At 38.1% G+C, this 20,768-nt stretch overlaps 1 protein-coding gene across 8 annotated transcripts in view; it reads left to right on the forward strand.

Moving 5' to 3' along the window:
- Window positions 1-7,983: 7,983 nt before the first annotated feature.
- The window catches only part of Mef2a (myocyte enhancer factor 2A), a 154,167-nt gene continuing 141,382 nt past the window's right edge, over window positions 7,984-20,768 (forward strand). For 3 of the 8 annotated variants that reach the window (XM_047542248.1, XM_047542256.1, XM_047542247.1), the window contains exon 1: window positions 7,984-8,576. The gene's annotated coding sequence lies outside the window, so the exon portion shown is untranslated. The remainder of the gene's footprint in view (window positions 8,577-20,768) is intronic. The other 5 variants (XM_047542250.1, XM_047542251.1, XM_047542249.1 and 2 more) reach the window with 2 other exon arrangements.

A 20,768-nucleotide genomic window follows, 5' to 3' on the forward strand; every position in this document is an offset into this window, starting at 1 on the left:
CTGAATGAATGTTTTAAAACTGCCTAACACTGATGCTTTAAAAATAAATATAGAAAATATGCAATTTCCATCAGGGCGAAAGGTTATACTCAGTTTTCCAGTTTCCCTTCTAGGAGGTGGCTACTGTAGCTACTTATGAAAACTTGCAGAGATTTATCTAGGAGAAGGATTTCTCAACCTCAGCACTATCGACATTTTGCACTGGATAATTCTTTTCTGTCATTCAGGTGGGACACTTTAGGATATTTAGTAGCATCCCTGACCTCTACCCAGTTGGGAGTGAAATGCCTATAGCACCTCACTCCCAAGTTGTTTCCAGATGTTACTAGATGTCTCTCCTATTGAAAACCATTGGTTTAGGGACACACACATACACTCAACTGTCATATACAGAAGTCTCCCATCATCCAAGTTTTTGCCTTTTGTGGTTTTAGTTACCACTGGTCAACAATGGTCTGAAAATATAAATGGAAAATTGGATAATTAAGCAACTCATAAGTTTTAAATTCAGTGCCATTTTGAGAAGCATGATGAAAACTCTTGCAGTCCCACTCTGTCCTGCCCAGGATGTGAATAATTCCTTTGTCCAGCATATCCACACTGTATATGCTACCCACCTTGTTGTCACTTAGTGGATTTCTTGATTATCAGATTGACTGCCATGGTATCATGGTGCTTAGGTTCACATAATTCATACTTTACATAATAATGGCCCAAAGTGTGAGAGTAGTGAATCAAAGAAAGCACAGGACATAAAACATGGAAGGACAGATTGACTCTGAAAGTATGGCAATACTGCAGGGCATATGGAAAAAACAGTATATAAAGGATTAAATACTATTCATGATTTCTGACATCCAATGGGGTCTTAAAATGTATCCTTCCAGGATAAAAGTGGACCACTGTCTAATGGCTGAATGGTATCCTGTTGTATTAAAAATTGTTTTTTCAATCTTACTTTGATAAATATTTGTTTCCTTTTGAAGTATTTTGCTGCTATAAAAAATTATGCAAAGACTATAAGTAAGTATCTCTATAGAGTTAATTTTTAGGTGCAGAATGACTGGGTCAAGGGCATTTTAAAATTATAACAGATATTAACCAATTTGCCTTCCATCAAGCCTTTACCAATTTTTATTCTCTTTAACAATGTACAAGAATACCTGTTTCTAATGCCCTTGCCAACTCAGTGTGTTAAAAAATCCTTTTTATCTTTTTTAGTCTGAAAGTTGAAAAATGGAATCTTTCTATAAGCTCAGGTCTGCCACTGTGTTCAATTCTAGAACAGGTATTCTGAGGAGAAGTTGCTCAAAAATGCACCCTCTTATAGTTCCAAAGATCAGGACAGAGCACTCGGCTGAAGAATTTTGATGAAGTTCTTGAGTTTTAAAATTTTCTGCAGGCTGAATCCAACTTATCCAAGTTGCTGGAAAATGCAAATGATTTTCAAGGAGAGGACTCAGCCCCTTGAAATTGTGTGCTTAATTCACACAACATGCCAGAACATGATTTCCGGGAAGACTTTTTACATTCCTGTAGATCTGTATATGATAAATACTTTGTTATCATTTGCTGTGTGCTGAGAGGTGCTGTCTGTATTCATCTATGTGCTGAATTACAGATAGACATGATCAAATAAAGTCAAGACAAGGATCAAGCCTCATAAAAATCTTGCCTACAGCATGTACCATAAAAAGTCAATCATGCCAAGACTCTGCAGGCCAAGCAAAGTTAAGAGTTGTGCAATTACCCAGCAGAAGTTGAAATTTCTGACAAAAACAGGGACCTCATTGAAAATCTAGGCATAAAATGAAGCCTCTTTTAAAAGGGGGGCATTTTGATACTTTGCTAATGCCAACACTGAAACCATGGTCTTTGATCTCCAATATTTACTTCCTCCTTAGAGTCCAAGATGAAATAGATTTTCCATTCCTGGATTTTCTGGTCATTTGGGCTGTAACTTAAACCAAGTTTTTAACCACAGTAGAGTGTTCCATAGTTTGCCATTGCCTGAGTGAAGACCGTGTTCTGTTCTTTCACTCAGGGAACATTCATTGGAAGCCTACTGTGTGTCAGGTCCCCAGCTAGACTCTAGGGAAGGCATTGTTGCGTGGGAGACATCAAGGCTGCTGATCAGACCTCACATTAGAGAAAATGATCTGAGAAGAAAGACTGGAGCCAGTGAGTGCAGAGGCCCCAGGCCCCAGGCCCACTGGCAGAGGTCCCTGGTATTCAGAAGTGGTCTACCTTTATCTACAAAGGATATAACCCAAGATTCCCAGTGGATGCCTAAGACATGCAATAGTACCCAATCATAAATAAACTAAGTGTTTCCTATCCATACATAACTATGATAAAGTTTAATTTTCAAATTAGGTACATTAAAAAGATCAACAACCATTATATAATAGAACAATTATAACAATATACTTTAATAAAAGTTATGAATGGGATCTCTCATTCTCAATGTATCTTATTGTATTGTATTCATCCTTCTACTTATTGACTGCTGATCAAAAGTTAAAAAAAACAAAACTGTGGATAAAGGAGGGCAACTGTACCTTGAATACTTTCAGGTAAATAAGCATCTTTTAATCCTTCCTCTTTTAATTTTTGGCCTAAGTTGATTTGACTTAGGTTCATGTTATATGCATCCAAAAAAGAAAATGACCTAATGGGTTAATAGATGAATATACCAATCACTTGCCCCTTTTGTATAGGAAGGGATCAGTTACTACCAATCTTCTGGTGATTTAATCTATTGCTTCTTTCTAGTTATCCTACACAGGTAATGAAACTTAACAACCCATGAATGGCATAAAAAAGAATGCCCATCCCTCCAAACTTTGCTTAAGCTAGGCTTGCACTTGTTCTGTTCTTAGGCAGAACAATCTTGGTTCCAACTCAAGAATTTCTTTCTTCCCTCTGCTTGAAACACTCCAAGTTCTTCATCTTGCCAGCTCCTGTGGCCATTCATCTTCAATGCCATTCATTACCTCAGAGAAGCCTTCTATATATCCAAAGCCAAGGTCTCTGCTTGATTTCTCTATCTCACGATCTTATGTTATCTTATCACCATTTGATGTTTTCTTTTTAACATATTTTTTTATTTTCTGTCTACCCCAATGATTACAAGCTCCATGAGAACATAGATCTTCTCTTTATTCCCAATGCTAAGAATATTGCTGGCACATAGTAGGGGCTTAGTAGAAGTTTGTGGAATGCAAATGTTATTTACGTAGGTATGTGTTGCTGATGTAAGCACTTAATGTGAATGTCTCAATCCTCAAAATAACCTTGAGTAAGGGTTCCTATTATCTTACATGTGGGAAATTTAAGTTTGGAGAGATTGAGCAACTTGCCCAATGTTACACACCTGGAAAAGACAGAGGTGTGATTTAAAAAAATGAACCATTTGACTCCAAAATTTGTGGTCTCATCATTTCAGTAACTCCCAAATTTGTTTCAAATCTCAATATTCTAAAACTCTAGCAGATAAAAATCCTAGTTAGATTTTGAGTTCAATTTGGGAATGAGGCCATCAGAAAAAGAACTGACCATTCTCTCAGGGACAATAAGCCTCAGAATGGGTCTAAGAGGACATCTCAATAAACATGGCAGAGACTGGTCATACTTGGGATTCACTTTGAAAGAAATTGAGAGGGGAGTAAAGGGTGCTTGGTAGGATAGATTCATCCTTCAGGAGATATGTTTGTGACAAAAGTACACAGGCAAAGAGCACAGTAGAAAGAGATAATATCATGATGGTTTCATATGCAAGGGGTTGATGTGGGCCATGGGGGGATGTGTGAAGTACAGACCCTCTTTGAATGAATACAGAATCTGAAAAGAAAATAATCTCAAGGTTTGGAATTCCTGTAATCGAAATGTGAATATATTGTTGGTTGTTGGAGAGAATCACAAAGTATGAATAAACTCTGTACAGAAAAAATACAATATAACGAAATGACAACATATAATAGAAATTGAAAGTCTTATTTGAAGTTCGATTGAGTAAAACTTCGAGCTGTCAAAGATTCAATTTCTTGTATATTTAAAGTCTATTCAATCTTTATGTAGACTTTTGCACTTAAGCATATAAACTGAGCCAAGGAAAGCTCTTTCATTTCCTTCTATAAGGACCTGAATTCATCTTTTTCATCATTAGGCACTCAAGAACAAAAACCAAAGTGATATTAAAATAAGAAAAGTGAAAACTTTTAATGCCTGTAAAGGATGTGAAATATCCTTTTATATGTTAGAAGTTATATACGTGTATGTGTCAGTTTCTGATGTTTAGCGATAGCCATATGAAGACTTGAAATCTTACTGCTTTGTGTAGTAACTGAATATAGTTTGTTATTTTCTGTGTTTTTTCCTCCCTCAATTCAGAACATGGATCACCTCAAAATATTTATACTTTTAAACATTTTTACCAATGTTTTTAATGTTGTTCTAATTGAAGTTAAACTTACTATTTAAATTATTATAAAAATGCTTTAGATAACTGGTATACCAATTATATTAACTCTACATGGAGGTTATAAGTAAGGAGTTGAGTAAATTTTAAAATACTTATTACTAAGTATTGCTAATACTTGAAATGATTTTAGGCTTTCTAGGGGTTTAAAAAATGGTAGAGTTCATTAACTTCTTACGTGAAAGTTATCATCTTACATAAGGATAACATGATTATCAAAATAAGGAAATTAAAATGTTATATAATTGTGAACTACAGACCTTATTCCAATTCTCCACTTTTGTCTCCTTTACTAGAATCCAATCCAGAATCATACTTTGCTCTTAGTTGTCAGGTCTCCTTGGTTTCCTCCAATCTGTTGTGACTGCTTCTTTGTCTTGCTCCCTGAGAAATCCTTCTAAAATGCTAAATAGATCAATCTATTCACCTGCTTAATATGTTGATGGCTCTCCACTACTTTCAGAATAAAAGGCAAATGGCCTTGCCCATGACTGACCAACACACTAGGCTCTGTTTCATCTCCTAATCACTCTTCTAATCTTATTTCCCTCCACTTTTTGACACTCCATCCACACTCAGGGTACACTAAGCTAGTGGTGGGTTCTCTCTTTTTTTTTTTTTTTTTTTTTTTGCGGTGCTGGGGATCGAACTCAGGGCCTTGTGCTTGCAAGGCAAGCACTCTACCAGCTGAGCTATCTCCCCAGCCCTGGGTTCTCTCTTGAGCCACGCTCAAGAGGCCCCTATATGCAGCACTCCCTCTGCCAAAAGGCTATTTTAAAATATTTAGCAAACACTTATTTGATTGTACTCCACGCCAGGCTCCATGCTAGACACTGTAAATACAATATGAAGCACATCTCTTTAAGGATCTCTCTCTACAAGGGAGAAGACAGACACACCTAAAGACATGCTTACACCAAAGTACTCTCTTCAAGAAGGCCCTTTGATAAATGTCCTCTAAATGGAAGCTTGCTATAAAGGTGTTTGGCCTGGAGACAAGAGGAAACATGCTGATGTGCACAAAGAAGCTTCTCAGCATTTTGAATGAAGACAGTGAAGTGATGGACAGGAAGAGGTGAGGGAGACAGTGGCTGTGTCAGGGATGCCTGCTTCCTAAGGAGCTTCAGTTTTATTCTTCACACCAAGACCTAATAAGAGGAATCCTTTTGCATCCTACTAGGAGGGTTTTCTAGATGCACTATGAACATTGTCTCCTTTAAAAAGTCTTCCCCAATTCCCTTCCCTCCTTAGATACTAATAATCTGTGCTCTCTGGCACCTGAGGAAGACCCTCTCAAGGTGATTGTCAAGCTGGATTATGTTTTAAACTGTATCTTCCTCCATACCAGCCCCTTTGAAGGAATAAGGGTTGCTCTTCCTCTCCTCTGTATTCCAGTACCTAGTGCAATGTGGAGCTCTTGAGGTTCAGACACCAGAACCAGAGTACCTTTAAGGAGGTCAGACAGAGTGTAGGAAACTAATACGTGCTGCTCCTCAGAATTTCCTTCCAAGTCAATGGCGTACATAAGTGCTCAGCACATGATCAGTGCCAAGCTGAGCACTGGAATTAGCTGGATACAATGGACTTCTGGAACAGGTTTTTGAAATCTGAAAAGAGGATGCAATGACTTCCTAAAATTAGCTACTTTAACTATAAATGACTGTTGATTGGGCTCTGCTAATGTATTTTATACTATAATGTATTTTACAATGTGCTCCAGAACTGTTAAACTTATTCCTCCTTCCCTTCTTCCTCTCCTTCCTTCCTCCCTTTCTTTCTCTTTCCCATTTCCCTGGCAATTCTTAGACAAGGGCTTTATTATGTAGGAGGTGATGGGGAGAGAGGTTCTCCTTACGGCATACAAGCCTTGGCTGGACTCATGGCCGAGTTCCCTGTCGAGATTCTGGGGTGACCAATAGCATTGGCATAGGTAGTGGGTGGGCAGTCTGGGCTAAGTCTTCTGTGTCCCAGGAGGCTGTTTCTGGAAGGGTAGGACCCGGGGTGGAGCAATGAGAGGGTGTAATCTCTTTTGGAACAGTTTGTCCTCATTGCCCTTCTTTTTCTACCAGGGTGAAGGGCAGGCGGGAAAGGAGGGAATTATTCCCCATTGTCTCTCATCCCAGACCCTTGACTTTGAAGGAAAAGTATAACTCTTCCTATTTTCCTGGACCAAAGTTCTAAATGCAGTTGGCTTTGTAGCTTCTGGCAAGTTTAAAAAGCATGCATTTCCACATGACTTGTTGATTTACACCAAATTGTAATGTCTTTTAAAATCCTCCCTGCAATCCCTTTTGCTGGCTCTAGTGAACACCCTTGCAGGGCTCCCAACAGAGCTCCAGGCTTATTTTCCCGTATCTGGCTTGTGCTGCTTTTGTGTTGGGCTCTCCCCAGCACACTGCCTTGTAGTCCTTGAGGGAGGAAGCCAGTGAGCCATCAGCCTCCTTTGGAACTTCCCAGTTCCTCTACCCACAGCCTGTGCACATCTATTCACCCACACCAATCACTTTGTTTTCAAGTGCTGCACCCAGGATTGAATATCTTTCTTCAAATGAAAATAACTATTTGGCTTTGTGTCCATTCCACCAGCACCTTTGGGTGCAAATGCAGGCAAGGGTAGCCCTGAGAAACTCTTCAGAGGTGAGCAGCTTTCAGGGTGAGAGGCTCAACAAAGGCTTCTCTGCTAAAGATCTCTCTCGACAAAGTCAACAATCCCACAAAATGCAACAGCTCCCAAGCACATCTCCTTTGCCCCTCTCAGAAAAATCAGTATGGAGTGGTTAGATGTTCAAGACCTCAGTGACCTCCCCTTAAGTTCAGTGACCCTGCAGTTCACCTTGACTCTTCAGCTTCCCTTTCTTGATCTGTAAAGTGGGAACAGAAACTGAAATCCACTTCATGGGGATGTCGTAAGCACATCAGATATGCATGCAAAATGTTCATTATAGTTTAGCACTAAAGACATATTATTATTAATAGTCAAGATAAACAGGTTGCTTCTCTTTTGGGATGAGGGGAGCTTGGCTAGCCAGCCTCAAAATGTCCTTCGCCTTTAAGGCCCCTGTAAGTTCTATTACTTTGGGGCCCGGGTCCATTGTATTTGCAAAGTAAGAATGACCACGCGGCTGCTCCTGCACAAGCACAGGTGCGGCCCTGACCACAGTGAAGGCGTTGACGCTTGTGTACCGAGCGGATCTAAGAGAAGGCCAAGTGCGCCCTAAGGGCTGGGAGCTGGCCTTGACCCCAGCTCTGGCTGCGAGGTTGGGGGTTGGGGATGCTCTGAGCTGTTCGGAAGAACGTCGCGGGGGGAGTAGACTCGGAGAGAGCGGACCTACACTCCGGACCCGGACCCGCCCCCAGGAGCCCCGCCCCGCCCCCGGCACCCCGGGTTGGCTGGAGCCGCGGGCCAAGCGCGGCGATTCGCCACGCGTCGCGTCATTAGACTCGCTCCGGAGGCTCTTGCTAGCTGTTCAGGGAGGCTGCGGCGGGGGAGGTGGGGGCGGCCGGGCGCGACGCCGCCGGGCCGCCCCGCCCTGGGAGGCGCCCAGGCCCTCATCAAGTGACCAGTATCCCTTCCAGGAGAACACGGTCCTTCTGAGGGAAGCGAGCTCCAGCCCGTATCCCCGGCGCCAAACCGCCGTCATCTCCTTCCTGTGTCGGGTGATCCTTCTCCTCACCCACCCGGAAAAACATAGTCCGCCCCTCACGTCCTTGTGGAATAGCAGTCGTTCCCAAACCGTGTGGCGCTTTTTACCGCACCGCCGTCTTCCCCTTTTACGTACTCTACAACCCACTAAGAGGAGAGATTATCACATAAAAGAAACATTAAGGGAAGAACGAGAGCGAGCCGAAGGCAGTGAGGAAAAGGCCAGGCTGGCGGAGGGACACCGAGCCGGCAGGCGGTGTGCGCACGCGCGCGGCAAGGAACGAGTTCCGGTCTGGCCGAGGCCTGTCTCCTAAAAATAGCCCCGGTGTGGGGATCCGTGCGCCGATGTCCCGGCGAGTCCCGGGCTGAAGGAGGCGGCTCTGGGCGGCGCGGAGTGCCGTGGCGGGTCCGGGCTGCGGCGTGTGCACGCCCGCCAGCTGCGCTGGAGATACGGTGAGGGCCGCGGGCAGCGCAACCGGCAGGGCTGGAGGGGGGCGGTGTCTTGGTGAGGGGGCCAGGTATGTCTGGGGTGGGGGTTCTGGGGTGGGGGGCAGCACCGACGAGGAGCGGCGCCTTAGGGCTCCGGGGACTCCCTAGGACGAGGCTCTGGACAACCGGGAGGGGATCAGGGTCGCGGGTGCGCGGCAGCTGGGCAGGTAGGGTGCTGGGGGGGGAGGCGAGTGGTGTTTGGGTAGGGGTCCGTGAGGAGGGGCGAGGCGCCCGGGGGGGTGGGGTGGGGGCGGGGTGTCCCGAGGGCGGGCCCGGGGCGTCTGACGGGGCGCCGCGGGGCGGGCGCGGGGAGGCTCGGCCGCGCGGGTTCGACGTCTGCAGCTTCCCCGAGCGCGCACCGCCTTTGGGTCCGGGGGGCGGTCGTGAAGATACCCTCCTTGAAAGTTGAAGGAGTTCCTTTGGGGCCTCGGAACCTCTCAGTTCCTTTCTCTTGTTCTCAGAGGTCGAGGATCTCCTTGAAGGGATTGACCCTCTTGGTGCGGGGTGCGTTCTGCCCTGTTGTTGGACTTGGAAGAACTTCCCCCGCTTCTGCTTTGGGAGAACCTTGGTCTAACGGGGAGGAACATTTAGGTCTGAACTGTGCGTGCATGCGTGTGTGTGTGTGTGTGTCAGTGTCGGGGTCGGTATTTGGGGCGCGCCAGGGTTGGGGGCACCTGCGGGTGCGGAGTTTAACAGCGTAGGGAGACGTCTGGGGAACCGAGGGGGCTGCAGAGAACCGCTCGCTGCCCACTGCTGTCCAAGTATTTCCTAGCTCCCAGGGATCGTGGTGTGGGGTAGAAACTTTGCCTTTTGGTTCCGTATCATCTGTCTTTCAACAGTGAGGGTTAAAAATAGAGGATAGTGCAAATAAGTTTGGGAAAGGTGAGCATTTCTGAATTAGAAAAAAGGCTTTTTTCCTCCGTGTAAGTGCAACTATAATATTGTTGCTCAGACCTGAAATAAATTTCTGAGTGGGAACCGAGCCTCCTGTCATGATCCAGTGGGAACTGTGTGTAGACTGAATACATCATAGTTTTAACCTGCATTTTAGTTTACAGTGAGTTTGGGATTCAATGACTGCTTTTAGAAAGACCTGCTGTGATATGTTAACAGTGGTATATGTTTTTTTAAACAAATGTTGTCTAACGTTTTTCAAGTTTTTAGCACAGCATGTTTCCCTTGTGTCTTGTAATATCTGTTAGTATATAAAGCAGAGATTCTGTAAAGCTGTAATTAGGTGTATATTACACAAGAGTACTTTCTCTTTAAGAATCCAGCTGTGTTGTTTTGACAACTGCTAAGTACTCTAGTTGTCAGTTTTAAAATCTTTGTTACCTTGGCAGTACTTGAAAAGTCTGTGGAAAAGGTAAACAAAATAGTTTTCTTAAAACATACAAAAATGACATTTAGGAAGAGTAATGTGAATTTAGGAATTGATTAAAATAACTGTATTGTGCTATTATGGCTTTTGCACGTATGTTTTTTGTTTTGTTGTATATCTTCATTTCTTTTTCTGTAAAAGGCAACTTTTAGGGAGTAGAGTGATTTTACTACTGCAGATGCTTTATAGAGTTTAGAGTTTATATTAAAATTATGTTTATACAAATGTCATGTTTATAGGTTCGTGTCTGTATGTCACATGAAACAGTATTTGTTGTATATGATAATGCATTCATTGACACTGGAATCACCTTAATTTTCCTTAAACATTGTTGCAAAGTGGAGGTAATGGTGTTATAATGTTGAAAGTCTTCTGAAGAGGTACACCTGGCAATGTGAATGTGGACTCTTGATTAATAATTCTGTTTTAAGGGTGCTTCCAAGGGATATTTATTTACTAAAGCAGTCAACGCTTATGACATGTTAGTGAACCTCACGGAACACAATTATTTGCTTACCTATTTAATTCACACTATAGGTTACATGTAAAATTAGTCTTTTTCTTGTTAGAAAAAAGATGTTAAACAACTTTTCCTGTGAGTTTTTTAAAATTAAATTATTGGGGGTTGAAGAAAGGAAATAGTTTGTTGAGTCTCAAAAATAATAATTGTAATGTCACCATGTTGAATTAGTTCCAGAATAATTTTCATCTGCATAGAGGTTTTTTTGTTTGTTTTTGTTTTTGTTTTTTTTCCCCTGGTACTGGGAATTGAACTCAGAGGCCTTTAACCACTGAACCACATCCCTAACCCTTTTTAAATTTTTTGAGATAGGGTCTTGTCAAGTCGTTTAGGGCCTTACACTAACTGCATATCGTATTTCATGTGTCCATATGACTATGTGTGACAAAATTCTTTTGGGGGGAGGGTAAGTGTAATTGGAAATGTCTTAAAATTTTAAGTTGTTTCAAATGGCAGTGCTATATTTTTCAGATCAAGTTCATTATAGCTTTGTATTTTCCATTTATAATGCAGTGCAGTTAATATTGATTTTATTAATATTCAGGTGATAGCAGTTTCGCTCATTAATTATTTGACTACCAAAAAAGAAATATTGAACTATATTCTGAGGGTGGTTAAGTAATTACAAAAATGTCTATTAGAATATGATTTTGAAATTTGATGTAGTCTAGTCAAATTTTCTTGCTGGATTTTGTGTTTTGATTAGGAAGAAGAAACCATAAGCAAATTTGTTAGTGGAAAGTAACATGCTTGTCAGTAAGTTTTGGAAAGCCATTTTTCTTCTCCTTTTTCTGCTTTTAGTCTGGCAAGAGGAATTTAATGTATACAATGATGATGGCTATGGATCTTCCAGTTTCAAATAGTCTGTCTTATATTTAGATCATGTACCCCTTTTTTGGTTTGAAAGATGTACTCATAGTACATCTGAATGTTTCCAAAGTCTAGTGTAAGTTTTCTTTTATCAGTGAAGGGGCAAGGAGAATACAGCTTTGTGGTTTGAAAATGATCACCATTACTTTTTTTCTAGATTAAAAAGAAAATCTGAATGGTCTTGGTAAATTGAGAGGTGAATGCCTTCTCTTTTGTGATGTTTAAATAATAAGAGAAGTACAAATATGGAAATCAAATCAGTTTCAGTTAGATAACCTCATGTAAGAGAATTCTTCAATGTCATGCTGATTTACAAGCCCTCATAAAGGAAGACTGTTTGACTTTGTAGTCAGATCTTGATTCAGATACCAGCTTCACTACTGACAAAGTTATGAAATGTCTTCTGTAAAATGGGAAGACATTACACCACCTGCCCCATGGCGTTAGAATTTATATGAAATGAGTGTAAAAGTTTCTAGTTCCTAGCTCTGCCTGAGGCTCACTGTACAAAAATTCATGTTGCCTGATCTCCCTCCACTTTTCTTTTCTTTGCTTTCATCTCTTCCTTCCTATGAAGATTACACGTTTCCTGCATTCCCTGCCCAGTGTCCAGTATGGATTTGTTTAGTATTTTTGACAAAAGGACTTTATATATCAATACAAGAGAATGCTTATTTATTTCTTTTGGATAAAATATCTCAATGTCTTAAATTTCATGTTAGATAATGCAAAAATTGTTTAGTTTGTTCTATATTAGACTTTTGATCTACAATTGTAGTTTGCTTCTACAACCTCCATAAGCTCCCCCAATTTTTTAAAAAAAATTAGAGTTAAGGGACTGGGGCTCTAGCTCAGTGGCAGAGTGCTTGCCTACCATGTGTGAGGCACTGGGTTCAATCCTTTTTTTTTTTTTTTTGTGGTTCTGGGTATTGAACCCAGGGCCTTGTGTTTGCAGGGCAAGCACTCTGCCAACTGAGCTATCTCCTCAGCCCCCTGGGTTCGATCCTTAGTACTGCATAAAAATAAACAAATAAAATAAAGGTGTGTTATCCATCCACAACTACAAAAAAAGAAAAAAAAAGAAAAGAAATATGACTACCTGCAATATTCTTTGCCAGTCTGTAACCATGTCTTAAAAAAATTAAAAAAATTAAAGTTAAATATAAGTAGTTTGCCTACTTACTCTTTAGAAAATTATGTATCTTAGAAATTGAGAGTTGTCTTCAAAATGTGGTATTTAAAGTTTGAAATTAGAATAATATTTTTATAACCTACCTGGATTAAATACTTAAAAATAACTTTAGTATGTGATCTGTAATTTTTTTATACTTCATTTGGTCTTTGAAACTAAATGTTTTATCTGTGTATAACTTTATCTGGGTACCCTATAATAAATAGAATCTTTGTCCATTTTTTTATAATTAAGATGATACAGCCACTTTTTAATTAGTATTATGTGTAGAATAGGATATATGTTTGCTAAAGGTGTTTTATTATTTATAGATTATAATGATTACTAATTAATATTCACTGAATTTAATGTTATTTAATAATTGTGGTTTAGTAGTTACTCAAGATGAAATCGTAAACACTTGGGTTAAAAAATTAGCTTGGGTGTGAGGTAGACTACTGTATTTGGACATTGATATTTGATGATGGGTAATTTACTTCATCACTTTAATAACTAATGATGCAGAAAGCCAGAGGAATTGTTACCTTGGGTGAGAAACACACATTAATTAATCAAACCTCCAATAAGAGACCTTTTTTATGGGTCTTGAGTTAGTATTTTATTGTCTTACAAAAATAAAAACTACAGATTTAAAAAAAATGCATTATTAACAAAGGTACATGCTTTGAGAAATGTTTTCAATAGTGGGTGGTGAATTTGTAGTGCATGACTTGGACCTTTTTACTGGTTATTTTTGCTAACAGCAGCGTGCATATGCAGGTTGATTTGGATTCATTTGAGATATGATTTGTTTTCCTTGAAACAAAGAGCTGCTTCTTTTTTAACCTGGTAAGATAACATGTAACTTTGGGGCTGGAGTTGTGGCTCAGCCACTGGAGTGCTCGCCTAGCACTGGGTTTGATCCTCAGCACCATGTTAAAAAAATAAAATATGTGTCCAACTACAACTAAAAATATATACACATATATTTTAAAATATTTTTTAAGTTGTAGATGGATATAATACCTTTAATTTATTTATATGTGGTGCTGAGGATCGAACCCAGTGCCTCACATGTGCTAGGTGAGCACTGTACCATTGAGCCACAACCCTAGCCCCCTAAAAAAAAAAAATTAAAAATAAAAACAACATTAAGGTGCATTGAGTGTATTTGCCTATCTCACCTTTTACCTTCACTCACCAGCAGTCCATCTACTATATAAGAGATTGGAATTGTTATTTCTAAAATTGATGTCTACATTTCTTCTTTAAAAAAAACAAAAAACAGGACTGGGGAGATAGCTCAGCTGGTAGAGTGCTTGCCTCGCAAGCACAAGGCCCTGAGTTTGATCCCCAGTACCGCAAAAAAAAAAACCAAAAAACAAAAAACAAACTTTGAAGGCATGTGAGATCAATAGATCCTAAGGGAAGGGATAAGAGATTGACCTCTAAAAATCAAAATGTTAAGTGAAAATACCCACTCTGTTACTCTCAGTTCTTTGTCAAGTTCTTTGAGAATCAATATATAAAATAGTGATAACATTACCTAGTCCATAGAGTTGTTGAGAGAATTAAACAAGATATGTATTATAAACCCAGTGACTGCATATCTTGCAGTGGTTTCCCTACTCTTATTCCCTACTATCACAATTACAGCCATTGTAAATATTAGTTTATAACTCATGTCATAATAAGAATCCATCCTGTCTTTCCTCATTATGTGAATGTAAACTCCATGAAGGCAGAGTCCTTGTCTGTCTTGTTCACAGCTGTATCCCCAAGCATTAGCAGGACACTGTTGAAGACAGTAAATACTTGAATCTTCGCTTTTTTTTTTTTTTTTTTTGCCAATGATTGGAATGCTCTCTTGCTCATATATTTACTGAACTACTTAAACTTTAAGTCCTAGCTCAAATGTCATCCCATATGTGATTCTAGTTTTAGTCTCCTTAGACAAACTTATTCTCTCTTGGGTGCTTCCATACATACATTATTTGCAGAATAAATCCCATTTTAATGTATTTAGGGTATTATAATTGATGTTGCTAGGTTAAGCCCCTGTGCAGGGACTACCTTGCTGTTCCATATACTCAGTACACACCAGCCAATCATAGCGCTTGATACTAAGTGAAATCTCAGTGTTTTAGTCAGCTTTTTTGCTGCTGTGACTAAAGGACCTGGCCAGAATAACTGCAGAAGAGAAAAGATTTATTTGGGGGCTCATGAATTCAGAGGTCTCAATCCATAGACAGTAGACTCCATTCCTCGGGACTCATGGCAAGAGTGTGGCAGAGGGAACCAGCTCACATGATGATCAGCAAGTCTCCACTCTGGAAGTACAAAATGTATACCCCATAGCCACACCCCAATTCCCACCTCCTTCAGCCACACCCTACCACTTAAGTTATCACTCAGTTAATCCTTATCAGGGGATTAAATCACTGATTGGGTTAAGACTCTTAGAACCCAATCATTTCTCTTGTGAACAGTCTTTTATTGTCTCACATTTGAGCTTTTGGGGATACCTCATATCCAAACCATAACCTTCAGTAAATGTTGAAGTGAGTGGAAGTTACCAATCTGTTGAAACAACCAGTCACAGACTAGTTTTCCCAGATCAGACTTGAAAAATTATAAAGATTTTTCTAGATTATAGGTCCTGCCTTCTACATTTTCTATGTATTTTAACACCTTATCAGCATTATAAAGGAAGAAATCTGAGAGCTCTTGAGAATGAGTGGCGTTCCTTGAAATTTCATTTTGCTTTTTTGCTGGTCAGTGAGTAGCCATCCTGTCTGAGGACTGTATTTCCATTTGGAAATGTATATCCCTATTGTCTTCACACACCTGCCCCTAGTCCCTATTCCCTCCCTATAGTTTATCCATCCAATTTGACATGTTATTTCAGAAAGACTACAAGTCAGGGGAAACTTCGCATAATTTCATATAATTTAACAGTATGCATGAAATACGCTACTAATTCAGCTGTATTGCTAATGATGGTTTATTGAAGAACTTCTGTGGCCAGCATTAGGAACCTAACCATCATTTGTAATAGTAGAAAATCATTCTACGTTCAAAGAGTTGACTTACAAATAGACTTCTGGAACATATTCTATTTGTAAGTTTGGGACTACTTCAGCAAATTATTCTGATACTGAAAACCTTTTTGTTGATGCTGTTAAACCTAAGTTGATATGGATTGTGATGGGAAGGGGAGTTAAGGTTGGTTTGTGTTTTTTCCTTTCTGAAATGGCTTAATTTTTTCAAAGTAAAGCCTTAGTATTAGCAGAAGTTTTTTTTTTTTTTTTGAAGAAATTCAAACTTAGGGAAAAGTTACAAGAATAGTATAACAAACTCCTATATACTTGTTATCTAGATTCAGCAATTACTAACATTTACCACATTTGCTTTATCACTTTTTATATTTGCCGAGTGGCCTCAAAGTCTGGAGATAGATAATTTTATTTTGTTTAAAATTTGAAGCTCCCTGATTACATCTTCTGGAGTATGACCAGATGTACATTTATTCATTTAAAATCAGAGACACATTACCTAAGGAGAAATATCACAGAAGAATGTATAGTAATGATTGGAAATGCTGTATTGATGCACTGTTTATGTTGCTAACAAGGAAATTACATATTAAACATATAGTATCATTGACTGTATCATATAATGTCAAATCTACTGTATAGACCTCTTTTGTTCCTCCCCTTTTTTCTTCTTACTGTTGTAATTCTCTTTATTACATTTTATATTCTTATTTTCTTTATTATCTTATGGTATCTCATAAAAACAATGCCAATTATATAATCACAGTATGTGGATTCAAGAAACTTCATATTATTATTTTGTATAGTTTATATTGAAATTCCAGTTGTACCAGTAATGTTCTTTTAGTATTTTTTTCCATTCTAATATTATATTTTGCATTATCATTATCATAGCTCTTCTAGTCTTTAAATCTGAAACAGTTTGTCCAACCTTTTTTGGTCTTTCCTGACATTAAAAGTTTTGAAGAGTACAGGCCCTTTGTTTTGTAGACTTTTCCAGTTTGGATTTGTTCTTTGCTTCTTTATAATCACATTCACGTTATGCCTTTTTGGCAGAAATCCCACATAAGTAATGATATATCCTCAGTACATCACATCAGGAGGCAGTATGATGTCAGTTTAACCATATTGGTGGTGTTTATTTGGTTCAAAATTTTCCTTTCAGTTTTCTCCCTTATAATAGGTATTATCATCCCCTTTGTTGTTTGAGTAATCTGTGGGTGATACTTTGAGACTATGTAAATGTTTTTCTACCAAAAAGTAGTCACATAATGGTTTTAGCCTTCAATGTTGATTCTTGCTTGAATTGGTTATTACAGTGGTTGCAAAATGGTGTTTTTCTGTCATTCCTTCTGTATATTTAGTTGTCATTTTATTATGATGTAAAGAAGACTTCTCAGTTGCTTATTTTGATATTAATATGAATTTATAGATTCTTTTTAATAAGTAGGTTTTTCTCCACTACCTATCAGTATTCATTTTGATGTTCCAAATTAAAGTATGCTGTTGATACTGGAGTTGCATTGTTTTAGGGCCCTTTCAGTGTCTCAAGCTAAGAAATTTTATATTGATTCCTCAGATGATAAGTTGTAATTTATTTTTAAATTTCTAAAACTTGTTAGGAGAAAGTGTTTTCCTTTGAAAGTGTTATTAATCTTAATTAATTACTTTTACCTAATTCTGTTTAATTCTGCAGTCTTTGTATCTTGTTTTCCAAAACATTCAAGTTTCTGGGGATTAGAAATCTTATTTTATAGTTATTTACAGACTTAGTTCCTTAGTGCCTTGAATATGGTTAATAGTATGTTATTTATAATGTATAATTATAATAATGACTTAATGTCATCTTTATTGCTCTTGTACCATAGTTAAGTATTCTTATGTTTGTTACAACATTTTATCTAATTTTGTGGAAACCTCTCTTTAAAATGAATCGGTAGTTCCTATACTGATTTTAATAACTTTGTTATCTTAAAAGAAATTTAAAAACTTTAAAGTTTTTCACTTTTAAAATTTAAATAACCTCATTCCTGAGATTACAGTATGTAATTGAAGAACATCAAAATGTATAATCTTGTCATTGCTGTTTTATAGTGTTTGTTTTTTTGCAAAGAATAAGCTTCCTGGGCATCACTTTAATTATAAAATGAGATGATATCTAGATCCTTCTAAATTTTTTGTTACCTTCTTCATACCTAATTATCATTAATTTTTAAAGTGAAAGTAAAATTGAGTATCACAGTGTATAGTAGAAAGAATATTTGCTTCTGAATCAAAAACGACTGGATTTGAATTGTTTGTAACCATTGTGTTACTTTATTTATTTTGTTTTGCTCTTTATTACCTTATTGATTGGGTTCACTGGGCAGGGGAGTACATGTGAACAAGGCTTGACTTTCAATCAGATTGAGAGTATTGGACGTATATGTTTATAATCCATTTTGATTTGGTTACTTGATTTTGATGTGTGCTTAATGTGCAGCATGCTATAAGGAGAACACAGAAGGGGTAATTAACCCAGTTTCAAGGATCCTGGGAAAATTGATCCCAGAGGAAATGATACCTAAAATGGAAGCCTGCAGAGTGGATAGGATTTAGCCTGGCGAAGAGGGAGAAAAGAGTTTACCAAATCTGTGTTAAGGACAAGAGCTTAGGTTGCTTTGGGGAAACTCAGGAGAAAATGGTTTGACTGAATCAGGACATACAAGAGATGGTAGACACCCAAGAGTAGTGAAAGTTAAGGCTGAAGAGGTGAATGGGGGCCAGATTATGAATAGCCCTTAAGCTGTGTTAAGGAATTTGCACTTTATCCTAGGGAAAATTGAAGCATCTTTAACCTGGGAGAAAATTAGTTGAAAAGATAATGCTGGCTGGACTGAGGTTAGTGGTAGAGTACTTACCTGCTGTGTGTGAGACTCTGGATTCAGTCCTTAGCACCATAGAAAGAAAAGAAATATGCTGTTTGCATTGTGAAGAGGAGAATTATTTGGAGAGAGTTTAGACTGGTAGTCAGGGAGAATGATTAGGAGAGTGTTAAATTATTTGAAAAGGGTTAGTGCCTTGAACTATGTTAGTGAGAAGAGAACTGAAGAGATGGATGGGTTTGAGAGAGAGATAGGAAGAACTAAAGAACTTAATGATGGAGGGCATGTGAGTAATGGTTATAGGATAATGATTAAGTTTATGGCTCATACAGTTGGGGAATGAGCAGGCTATTTACTGAAATAAGAAGCATGGAAGGAGAAGCAGATTTGAGAGATGACATAAAGTTTACTTGGGAGAAGAGAGTGCCCTGGAATGATGGAGTTAAGAGTAGGATATATGAATTTACTAGTAAAAGAACAACAGATCCTGATAATGAAATGGCTTAGGAATTTGGCTATGGAAGTGGCATTTGAAGAAGGGTAGGAGTGAAGATATGAGGTGGTGAGGGAACTGAGAGGACTTATAAAAAAAAAATCTCAAGGACATGTCTGTCCTAAGGCAGGGGATCCTGTTTTAGATGACCTCAAGGTATTCAGTGTTTGGACTTAGAAAATAGAAATGAAAAATTTCAGATATTTTATTCTCAATTAGATTGTCTTAAACTAAAAAGTTAAGTTTGTTAAAAAGAGACAAAAAAAAAAAATCTCAATGTAAGGAATACTTTTTCCCTAAGTAAAACAGGAGACTATTGCCCCACATATTAAAAATGTTCTTTAGTAGTGGCTACAAATGATGAAACATATCAGGCATACAAAAATGAGAGTGAATGATGTTGATGAAAATGAACAGGAAGAATGCAGTGAACATCTTAGTCTCACTGTCCTTTTTCCTTCTTCAAAGTTAATCATATTTTAAGTTTGGATTTACCCTTTCTCATTCATTCATTTTTTTTTTTTTTTTTTTTTTGGGTGCTGGGGATCGAACCCAGGACCCTTGTGCTTACAAGGCAAGCACTCTACCGACTGACCTATCTCCTCAGCCCCTCATTCATTCATTTTTAAATAACATATATTACTGAACAGTGTGTAGTGTTTCACTTATTTTGAAACTATAAAATGGTACTGAACTCTGTAAGACCTTCTGTAATTTATGTCTCAACAAACAATCATACTGTAAATACTTAATCAGTTCTTTTTATTATAATAAGTTGGATATTACCATTGGAACAAAATGATGGGATTATATGTCCTTGATGAAACATTTCAAATTGTCATAATTTACTTTTTGTGTAAACTATACTAATATTATGGGTATCCTGTTTTTAAATAGTCCCCTCAGTAAAAGACAATATTACATTTTTTTTAAATTGTGGAATAATGTTAGACTTAGAGAAAAGTTGGAAAAATAGTGTAGTGTTTGTGTATATTCTTCACCCAGCTTCTTCTAATGTTAGACAGCTTACATAATCATACTGTAATTATCAAAACCAGGAAAATATTGGTATGGTACCATTAGCAAAACTTAAGTCCTTATTTGAATTTCATCAGTTTTTCTCTTAGTAGCATTTTCTGTTCTAGAATCTAATCCATGTTAGAGGTTTTCATTGTGTCCTTTTATTCTCCTCAAATTTATGATCTTACCTTTTTTTTTCCTTGTCTTTTATGACCTTGATGCTTTTGAGGAGTACTAGTCATTATTTTCTAGATTGTCAATTTGGATTTCTCTGATGCTTTTTTTAATAAATTATGCTTTTTTTGCAGTAATTCCACTGAAGGAATTTTATTATATCAGAAGATATGTTTTATGTTAAGGGTGCATGATGTCAGTGTCTTAATTACTGTTACTCTTGATCTTGTTAACTTAATTAAGGTGGTGTCTACTGGTTTCTCCCCTGTAAAGTCCCAGTTTTTTGGTAATTGATAAGTATCTTGGAGGTACTTTAAAGCTATGCTATTTTCCAATTTCTTTAAGGCTGTGCTAATACTCTTCACACTTAGACCCATTCTTTCTAGCATCCATTGGTAGAACTTATCTATAGTATTAGTACTGTAATTATTTACCTAATGGTGGTTTTGTAATTTCCTGTTCCTTTCTTATTTATCAATTGAAATTCTTCTGTAATGAAAAGATATTCCTTCAGATACTTATTTTATTTTTGTAGGTTATAATTTGGTGCTATCATTTATTTTATTGCTCAAATTGTTCTCGTTTGGCCTATAAAAGAGCTCCTTTC

The sequence above is a fragment of the Sciurus carolinensis genome, chromosome 2 (assembly GCF_902686445.1).
Source record: "Sciurus carolinensis chromosome 2, mSciCar1.2, whole genome shotgun sequence".
Lineage (NCBI taxonomy): Eukaryota > Metazoa > Chordata > Mammalia > Rodentia > Sciuridae > Sciurus > Sciurus carolinensis.